The sequence below is a fragment of the Cajanus cajan genome, chromosome 11 (assembly GCF_000230855.2).
Source record: "Cajanus cajan strain Asha chromosome 11, NIPB_CcT2T_4, whole genome shotgun sequence".
Lineage (NCBI taxonomy): Eukaryota > Viridiplantae > Streptophyta > Magnoliopsida > Fabales > Fabaceae > Cajanus > Cajanus cajan.
In genome coordinates, this window is record NC_138527.1 from 6,204,954 (window position 1) to 6,216,351 (window position 11,398).

General features: G+C 31.0%; 1 long non-coding RNA gene across 1 annotated transcript; it reads left to right on the plus strand.

Moving 5' to 3' along the window:
- Nucleotides 1-9,791: 9,791 nt before the first annotated feature.
- On the plus strand, nucleotides 9,792-10,612 carry LOC145953026 (uncharacterized). The gene is made up of 3 exons (XR_014430546.1): nucleotides 9,792-10,107; nucleotides 10,326-10,373; nucleotides 10,501-10,612. It is a non-coding gene; the product is annotated as an uncharacterized LOC145953026 (long non-coding RNA).
- The last annotated feature ends 786 nt before the right edge of the window (nucleotides 10,613-11,398 follow it).

Genomic DNA, 11,398 nt, shown 5'->3' on the forward strand with positions numbered 1-11,398 from the left:
AACTCCCTTATTTGTATTTTTATTTCTTGCGAGATTTTCAACTTCCTCTTTTTGTCCAAACATAGTAGACTCATTAAAAGTAACATCTTTGCTAATAACAATTTTTTTTGTTCTATTATTTTCAGTACACCATAATCTATATCCTTTGTCACCCATAGAATACCCAAGAAATATACATTTCATTGCCCTATATATGCTCTAATTTACCATCATTAACATGAGCATAAGCAAGACAACCAAATATAAGTAAGCCAGAATAATCAGAAGGTTTATTAGACCATACCTCCTGAGGAGTCTTTAAATCAATTGTAGTATATGGAGACTTGTTCACAAAATAGACAGTAGTATTAACTACTTCAACCCAAAAAAAATTTAAGAGACCAACATTTAAATGCATGCACCGAGCATGCTGAAGTAGTGTTTGATTCATCCGTTCAACAACGCCATTCTGTTGTGGTGTATGTCTCATTGTGAGGTACTTGACTATACCTGCTTCTTTGTAGTAATCATCAAACAATGCACTGCAGAACTCTAGTCCATTATCTATTAATTCTTAGAGTCTTAACTAATTTTCTAGTTCGTTTCTCAACCATAGTCTTCCACTCCTTGAAACGCCCAAACACTTCATCCTTGGACTTCAAAAAATACACCCAAACCTTTCTAGAGTAGTCATCAATAAATGTCACAAAATACCTACTCTTTCCATGGGGCTGAACTGGGGAAAGACCCCAAAAATTAGAATGAACATATTACAATATTTCAGTTGAAGTGTGCTTACCGTGACTGAATTTTAGTCTGCGTTGTTTATCCATAACACAAGATTCACAAAACTTCAATTTCTCTGTCACCACTCCACCAACAGTCCTTGTTTACTCAACACTATAAGTCCACACTCATTCATATGTCCCAACCTACAATGCCATAATTTTGTATTATTAATATGTTACTCTAAGAAATGGGATATAGACACCATTCCCTGAAAAGAACTGCCAAACATAACATAAATTTCATGTTGTAACTTCCCTTTCATGACAACCAGAGCACCTTTAGAAATTGTAATCTGTCCATCATTTTCTGAAAAACTGTACCCTTGTTTATCTAAGGTATACCAATAGAAATCAGCAGGTTCTTCTGCAAGCCAAGAACATACCAAAACATTCTTTTCCATGCCATCATACATTTTTATCTGCACAGCGCCACTACCTTTCACTCCAAGCCCCTCATCATCACCCAACTTTACACTACCATTCCATTCTTTAAATGAATTGAACAACTTCTTGCTAAAAGTCATGTGATAAGAAGCACCGATATCCATGACCCATGTATCAACAAAACCAATAATACTAAATCAAATCAATAGTTCTAATATAAAACCATTTTATTATGCAGCCAAATCCTTCGAGACTTGTTGATAAAACACTGGAAAAAAAAACAAAAAGTTGTAAACATAGTTCTGCTAAATGGAGAAAAAGCAAGCATGGGAACTCAAACGGGCAGGTGAACATAGACCACACCAAACACATTTTGGTCGTGGTTGATACCAATTGTGCAAGAACAACAAATTCACCATAAAGGATAAGGTCCAATTTTGGATAGAGATGACAATAAGATGAGACAGATACGAGTTTTTCTATATCCATCTCCGTCGGGTACGAAATTTGTTTTCTCTTTCCCGTACCCATCGAGTATCGGATATATTTGTACTCATTTTGTACCCATCCAAAACTTAATCAAATATTTTTTTTTACAAAAGAATAAAAATAAAATTTTAACATAGAATAATAATTAGAAAATTATATTAATTAAACTTTATTTGACATAAATTAAAAATAAAGTAAAAAATTATATAAATTTTAAGTAAATTCTAAAAAATAAATTAAATATTTATAAATTTAAAGCAAATATAGATATGGAATATATATATATGAGGAGAGTTATAATAATATCGGTGTAACTTTTATTAAGTATTACACTACTCAATAACTTTATATTTAATGTGAATTTTGTAAATTGAACCGTTGGATTGAGAATTCATATCTCTTAGATCATATATACAAAATTTTATATTAATCCAAAATAATTTGATACTTCATTCTTATAAAACAAAATTGACGTAATATATTCATTTCAAAATATACTAAAAGATAAATATTTTGATTACCTTCAAATTATTGTTCAATTTTAATAAAATTTGATATACACATATAAAGTGATAAGAACTTTCAATCTAACGATTGAATTTACAAAATTCACATTTGATATAAAGTTATTAAGCGTGTAACACTTAGTAAAAATTATATTATTATAATCTTCTTCCCTATGTCTAGTTTAATAATTCATATATTTATTTGTAGTCATGTTTTTTTTTATTAAAGTTGAAACAACTTTAGACATTACATACAAATACGAGTTTACTTTTAATCCTTGTATTCCCTAATTCTTGGAAACGAGTGCAGACAAAAGCTTTCAACTGATGATAATTTGTGGATGATTGGAGAATAGTATAAGGCCATTGTAATTAATTACTTTCTCATCTTGCATTATCATACATGAACAATTTCAAACGGTTTTGCGTGTCGTGCAAGACTTCTATAATTCCAAGTATAAACGTTCAAGTTAGATACAATTTTCGGTAGCACTATTCAAACATATTGAACTGATATAAATCGAAGATACATGCTTAATTACATTAATTCTTGCATATTGATTGATACAGAAAACGTGCAATATTTCAATGACTAAACTATTTAAAAATTTAACACAAAGTAATATTTAATTCTTACATTGCATTGATATATATTTAGAAATTGATGGTTATTTAGATTATCTAATTCATATTGTTTGCTATCTACAGAAAATATTACTACATCGCAATGACTGTAATAAGTATATTTATAGCATAAACTAATATATGAATATAATAATTTACTTATGTAACCAAAATACAATCTTATAAATTTATTATTGATCATAATGAAATAATTTAATTATAACAAATAATTAATAAATATAATAAATTATATCAATTAATAAATAAATTCCGAAGTAGATGCTTGTTTACATTAGCTGATACATATAGTTTGGATCTATAAAAAAGAAAAAAAATAAGATTAGTGCTACATACTAAATTAGGTATATGGTTTACATCAAATAATAAATTTAGAGGCATAGTGACAATAATATAAACTTATCAATTATCATAGTCAAAAGATTTCTTTATTTCGATTAATAAATAATTTTTTTTATAATATTATACATGGTTAGGATACAAATTATGTCAAAATTCAATTGCTTTGTCTTTTCCTAATTTATTATTTTATTAATGTAATTTTAACTAGTGATCTTGTTTGTATTTTGTTATAATGATCTTTACAAGTACTTATTAAAATTCTATAGTTGATTTGATTTGTTGCCTCTTAGTCTACTAGACATATCTTTCGTACTGAGTGGTTATCTATCAACATGTCCTATTGGTATGTTTTGATAAAATTTTGAATGCTTCATTCCTTAACTAATCAACTTAAAAGATCATCTTGGAACTTACAAATATATTAAAGAGAAGAACCATGCTTTTCCTCAAAACCTAATCCTTGAAAGCATGGAAAAAAGTAGATAAAGTCACTGTTATAGCTGCTTTGCGCTGACATTACTTCTACAAGCTTCATTTGGTATAAAAAGTTGATAAATAACCTCCTTGATTAGACAAAAGGTTTTATTTGGCCAAATGCATTAATGTTCGCATTAAATGTTGAATGTATGGGATAATTATTGTTGTCACTATGTATGACTATTATTGTTTATTTGTGTGTGGCTACCCGACCATAGCTTTTATTGGTAGTTAGAGTGAGATGATTCTCACTCCTTTTTTTTGACTAGTGTTGATTTACAGGTTAGCTTAATTATGATAATGATGTGCTTGGAGGCAAGGTTTAGACCTTGTGTTAGGAGTCCTCTGATAGGATGTCACATTAGGATAATAGTTAGGAATTCATATTTTTAGTTAATTGTTTTATATTTCATTGGTTGAATTAGTATTCATTTTAATTCTTATTTAAATGTAATTACTTTCACACAATTTTTTTATTGTTTAGTTTTTGATGGAAACTTACTTCCCAAAAATATCTTTGGAAGAGATAAGTCCAAGAAAGGTGAAGGTTGATAAAGTTGGTTTGAAGAATTGTAGGGCATTTACACTTATTTTGTAAGGTATCTTACATTTAGAGGCCTACCCTACCTTGAAGGACTTTTATTGTTGTTATACATTTTTCTTATTTGTAATTCATTTTAGTATTAGTTGTATTAAGATATTTTTAGCCTTGTATTACTTGAGGGTGTAATTAGTATAGCTAAGTCTTGTTAAACTTATTTGGACTTGGATGACCCAAACTTCTTTTGGCCCATTTTGTTTAGACGTCCATAATAAGTCAAGCTTGCCATCCAAGTTACAATTAAGTCACATGCCTTTGATAGTGACATCTCAATAACTTGTTAAAAGTAATCATTAGTTTAATAATTGTAATGATTAGGTTAAGTAGTTGTAATTAACTGAAGCTAACCTAGGTTATTCTTAAACTAGTATTAGTTTAGCTTGCTCCATAGGCTTCTAGAGAATTAACAAGACTTCTAGACATTTAACTAGAGTTAGTTAGCTTAAGTACAAGATAACTAACCATGATTGTGACACCCTCTACCCCATTGTTAATATACAACAAATGTAACAATAAAATTTTTCTTTTCTTCTTTTTGGGTAAATAAAATCTTTCATAGTTAAAACAATTGTCTCAAAAGGTAGAAGATTCACATTCGTAACTCATAAATCATTACTCCAATATAGAAATTATAAAAGAGAAGAAGTTAAGATTTTCTATACAATTTAGTGAAAAACAAGAAATCATATATATATATATATATATATATATAATAAAGGAAATATAAATTAACTCCAGTAAAGGTGGCAGTGCCTCCTGGTTAGGGATTAATTTATACTCCCAATCATGTAAAAAAAAATATAACAAAGATGTACATTTTGGTCTTTTATCAAGAACGTTTAAATTACAATTCTTAACATACATTTTCCTTGAATTATAAACTTTATCTACGTTGTCTCTTCGTTAGAAATTACAAAAGAAGAGAAACTAAGGTTATTAAAATAATAACATATTAAACTAAGCTAACTATGCCCCGATGTCACATCCTATCAGAGCATGCCCAACTGAAGCTTTAAGCCTCATCAACCACATCCTCATGATGTTGATCGCCTGCAACATAATTTAAACATATACAAAAACAACAAGGGAGTGAGAAACATCTCACTCAGTTTTAGGTGAAGAAATAAAGGTTAGATAGCACCCACACACACACAAAAAATATAAGTCACATGTAAAACATACACATACATCATCAATATCACATATATACTTATTTATCATACTATGATGTCATTGACTCAACTCATAAATGCATGCATGTGACGCCATACGGAAGTTTCGCATATCATCATTAGTGACCCAAAGGTACACCTGGTTACATCACTGGTGACCCTAAGGTACACCTGGTTACATCACTGGTGACCCCAAGGTACACCTTGTTAGCAAGTTACATCACTGGTGACCCTAAGGTACACCTTGTTAGCAAGTTACATCACTGGTATGCGGCCTCAGCGGCACACCTGGAGTCATATATGCATATGATGCATGTCATACAGCATTCTTTCATTGACTTATTACAGAATTTCATTTAGTACATCATATCATCATTTTTCATGTTCTCATAATCATAACTTGTCTCAATAGTCCATTCTTAGGTCTCATGTCTTTTGTCCATATTTCACAAGGTCATGTCATCAATACTCCTCGTAAGGTCCGCACAGGTATTCATAGAGAGCATTCTTGTTAATATTAAAACTTATTTATTTATATCATTAACTTCATATTCATTTATTACTTTCAACAAAGAATAAAGTAGAATAAATAGAAAATCGGATAAAACAACGACACCTTCAACAAAAACAAAGTAGAGTAAATAGAAAATCAAACAGAACAACGGCAAGGGATTGGGATTACATAATCATTTATTATTTTCAACAAGAAATAAAGTAAAGCAAACAGAAAATAAGACAGAACAACGGCAAAGGATTGGGGGCCAATCCGACAAACAACTATCCAACAATTATTCCCACACCCCTGAGCGAGGTTCTCACTCCCCCCTTACCTGGATAAGCGGAGTTGAAACTTGGGCAGGACCTCCTCCTCTGGATTCCCTTTTTTTTCTTTCCCTCTCTTTCTCTTTCTTTTCTCTCTCTCTCTCTCTCTCTCTCTCTCTCTCTCTCTCTCTCTCTTCTCTTTCTCTTTCTAGGATTTCACTTTCTTACTCTGTATAAAATTTTCACCCCCCTTGGCCCTATTTATAGGCAATCTGACGCACCCGGAACGACCCGTACTGGTTTCGGAATGGCCCGTTCCAGATCCTTCAAACATGGAAAAATTTTTCAACTGGAATGGCCCGTTCCAAAATCGGAACGGCCCGTTCCCAAAAAGCAGAATGGCCCGTTCTAAAGCCAGAACGGTCCGTTCTCAATCTCAGTAGAACGACCCGTTCTCCCTCCGGAACGGCCCGTTCTAGGCCCGTTCCCAACTTAAAAATTTAGCTTATTTTTAATGCTCAGAACGACCCGTTCCACTTTCGGAACAGCCCGTTCCGAGTTACTCAATTACCCCAATAACTTTAACAGAATTACGAAAATGCCATAAAATAAAATAATAAAAAAATAGTGAGCGTTACAATTCTCCCCTCCTTTAAGAAATTTCGTCCTCGAAATTTACCTGAAAACAGGAATGGATAAGCTTCTCGCATCTTGCTTTCTAATTCCCATGTAGAACTTTCTTCAAAATTTCCTCCCAAACGACCTTAACCAAAGGGATTTCCTTTCCTCTCAGTTGTTTCACCCTCGTGTCATCAATTCTTAAAGGAATCGTTTCATAGGTGAGATTATCCTTCAACTAAATGTTGTTAGACTCAATTATATGGGAAGGATCATGGACATACTTTCTGATTTGGAAAACATGAAAGACATTATGGAGATTCACTATAAGAATTTCGCAGATTAGCGAGGGAATTTAGCGAGGGATATAAATTCAAGCTATTTCCTCGCTAATTAGCGAGGGACTGGCGAGGAATACAGTCCCTCTCTAATCCCTCGCTAATTAGTGAGGAAATAGCTTGGATTTATATCCCTCGCTAAATTCCCTCGCTAAATAGGATCATTTTGCGACCAACCTTCATCTCCTCGCAAATCCCTCGCCAAATTATGAGCCAAAATATAAAAACGAATTTTTCATCTAGCGAGGGAGTTTTCTTATCGCAAATCCCTCGCTAATGTATAGCCCTCGCAAATCCCTCGCAAATTAGTGAGGGAAAAGGTTTTTCGCTAATCCCTCGCAAATAAGAGATTTTGTTGCTAGTAAAATTTGAAATTCAAGTATTTGTAAAATTTCTTGAAATAGTAGAATTTCAAATTCTCCCAAAAAAGTAAGAATTTGAAATTCTTCATATTTTTTTCTTTTTATTTTACTTATATATATTTTTATCTTATTTGTTATCTCTTCATTTTTTTTAATTATTCAATATTTAAAAATAATTTTAAAATTATTAAATATTATCTAATATTAATTTTAAAAATTATTAAATATTGTCTAAAATTATCTATTAAATAAAACTATTGATTAAAAGATAAAGTATACAAAATTTTAGACACACACACATATATATATATATATATATATATATATATCATAAATTTTAAATATAATTTATATGTTTACAATATGAATTTAGTCCGTGTATGTCTTGTTTTCTTAATTATGATAATTTAAAATATTTTTGTATATGTTAGAAACTAAAATAAAATAAAAGTGTTTAATTAGAAAATATATGTATAAGAAAAAATGATTCAATTCAAATAAATAATACTTAATATACCACTTTTAAATTTAATTAGAAAATATATGTATAAGAAAAAATGATTGAAAGATCAAATTAATTATATATGATATGTCCAAATTATTTGATATATCAATATGTTTTATAACATCTTAAAAAATGATTTTAAAAGAACATTTAGTACACAAAAAATTGTTTTATACTTAAGAATTATAATTCATAAAATTTATAAATTTCAAAAATCATAATTTTTTTAGGAATAATTAAAGTCTGTTTAGTCATCATCAATAACAGATTCATGAAATTTTTTTAGTAAAGACAAAAAAAATAGGCTATACTATGTTTGCAAATTGAAAATATAATAAGTTTTCTTTTTATAGAAATATATGCTTTTATGAAAAAATTAAAATACCTATTTTTTTAAAAAAAATTACAACTGTCATGAATAGAGTGACAATTTTTATTTTTATTTTTATTTCATTTGAGATTCTATGAATGTATATTTGTGATTTATGCGATTTATTTAACATTAAAAAATGCTAAAAATTAAAAGATAAAGTGATAAAATTAGTACCAATTTATTCTCTTTCTTATTTCTTGTAATTTTCAACATTCATTTTTTATAAAATATTTATGGAAATAATATTTTTTATGGATAAAGTTGTTTTTATTAACTATTTAAGTAAAAAAAAAAACTGTTTGGGCAATTACCCATACCCCTCAACATGCACCTGCCCCGTTGAAAAAACTAATTTTAAAAATATTTATAATTGTTATTAAAAATTAATTTTCTTTTATTGCATTAAATAAATAAAGATAATGAGATTTTTTTATTGCATCCAAATTTTTCTTTTAACATGATAAGATTAAGATTAAGATTTACCATAATTAGAAGATTAAGATTTCAAAATTAAAATTAGATGAGAAGATCTCAAATTAAACATTATAATGAGACAAAATGTAATTTACCTAAGATAAAATATTAATCTTGTAATTCTTAATGGTGGAAGTTGGGATGAAATACATTATATTTTAAGTTAGAATACTAGTGTGGTTATTGTAATTTTGATAAAAAAAAATATTAATCTTGGTTGCATAGAGGAAATTCAATTCAAACAAAATGTGATGCCAAAGTTAAAGAACCAAAAGTAAAAAAAATAAAATAAAAGAAATCACACGTTGATGGTCTGTAAAGTGGGCCACGTGTCAAGATCATGTAATTTAACCCTTATGCTAAAAGCACAAGACATATAAGTTCACCTAGCGTCAATGGATCAAACGGCTGAGAAAGTCTCCCGGTCCAGGACGGCTCCAACCCTTTCCCACCGGGCGCCAAAAACCCCTCACTCTCTCATTTCAAACGCAGTGCCCAAACCAGAACACCGAGATTGAAAAAGCCACCCATAAATCAGATTGAGCTTCGTTTTCCTCTTCCTATATATATCGCTGCTGCGATTCGATTCATTTCATTTCGATTTCAGCAAGGAAGCCCGATGACTCCGTGCGCATGTAAGCCGATCGCTATCTCCAAGATTTCCAGCGAACTTTGGATGCGTGGCAGGTTCTTCCTTCAATCTGTTCTCTGCTTCCTCGATTCGCTTCATTTCGTTCCCTATTTGTCTTTATCTTCCATGCGCGCTGGTTTGATTTCCACTGAATGACTCGATGATTGTTTGGTTTGTCGATGTTATCATTTTCCGGTGCTGGATTTGACGATTGTCGTTGCTTCTGGAGCTGTGAACTTCTCTGCGAGTTATCTGGCTGTGTTTTACGAATGTTTCTATTTCCGTGTCTTCTGGATTTTGTAGAGACTTAGGGTTTTTATTTTTGTTTTCCTTTGAATTGTGAACTCAGTAATTCGGTGCAGAAATTAAATTTCGAACCGCACTTATGTTTTTCTGCAGGTGGCTGATAATTTACTTCATGATCCCAGTAGCGATCTAGAAACCTTGATATTTTGTTCTCAGACCTTGAGAAGCAAGGTAACTGTGGTCTTCTACTTCCTGTTGATGTCTGGTTAATGCTTATTGGTGTTTCAGAATGCTAAATACTTACCCCGAGGGCTACTTCTTGTGGTTTTTGAGTACTTGATTTGGTATGATTTAGGTACAAAGGGACTTTGAGGAATTCCCTTCCACAGCTTTTCGGCCGTTGCGTGACTCATTGAATGTGAGTGAGGGTCTATGTATTTTTGGTGCTATTCATAGGGTGTTTAAGTTTAGGATGTGTATTTGATTCCCTCTTAAAAGGATTGTGTATATACTCCTATTTTTCACCTACACTGCAAAAAATTGTTTGGTTTATGGACTCCCTGCCATGACCATGCAGGTGTTTAAGTAGAAACAATGCTTTATGTGCTTTACTTTCATAGTTGTTTTTGAATGCAGACCTTGCTGAAAAAGTTCCACAAGGGTCCTCCAAAAGTCAGAACACAGGTGTCAAATAGAAGTCTCTTGCACCCTTCTGTCTTCTTTGTTGTTTTTTTTATTGGTTACTTTTGGGCTTTTTATATGGAAACTTAATGTACCCAAATGTGTTGTTCAAAATTGTCTACACCTGTAGATTAGCATTGCAGTGGCTGCGTTGGCTGTGCACGTGCCTGCAGAAGACTGGGGGGATGGTGGTATAGTGAAATGGCTTAGGGATGAGATGGATTCCTATCTAGAATATATACCGGGATTCTTGGAGTTACTTACAGTTCTACCGGAGGTATATAAGCTGACATCAGTGGCATGTGTGGATATGTTTTCATCTTATTAATTAGACAAATGCCTGAAAACTTTGAATGACTAAATGCCAAGTTATTATAATTTACGAAGTTTCTGCTTTGTCGGACTCAGATATTGTTGTTTATGTAGCTTAACATCATACAATTCACGAATTATTCAATAAATGTTTGTAAACAAACTTTTTAATTAAAGTAAGTTTGTTAACAATTTGTATTTTTGTGTTGCATATTATGCCTTTTACATAATTTATCTTTATATGCAGGAAGTATTAAATTATAAGATATCAATTAGTTATATTAAAAAATTTATTTAAAATTTTAAATTAATAATTTCTGACGGAAATTTTCATCAGAAACGGTTTTCAAAATTTTTAACAAAAATTTCTGTCGGAAATGTTCGTCATAAATTTTCGACGAAAATTTTTGTCGAAAATTTCCGTCGAATATGGAGAAGACACTTTATCTCATCCTGTAATTGATTCTGATCTTTGGTTAAAAGCTGCAGGTGAAAACAAGAAGAAAAGAGTGCATGGCATGGTAGCTTGGATCTTGGAACTAGTAGCTCTACCCAAGCTTCATCTCCAGAGGTTGCATGTGCCTCTACAAATCTTACGCCTATGATAGAAGAACGGGTCACTACAGTTATAAATAATGCATTGACCTCTTTTTTGCAAACACAATTACCAGAGATGATGAGGCAAATAATTCAAGCAGTTCAACCATCAACAACAC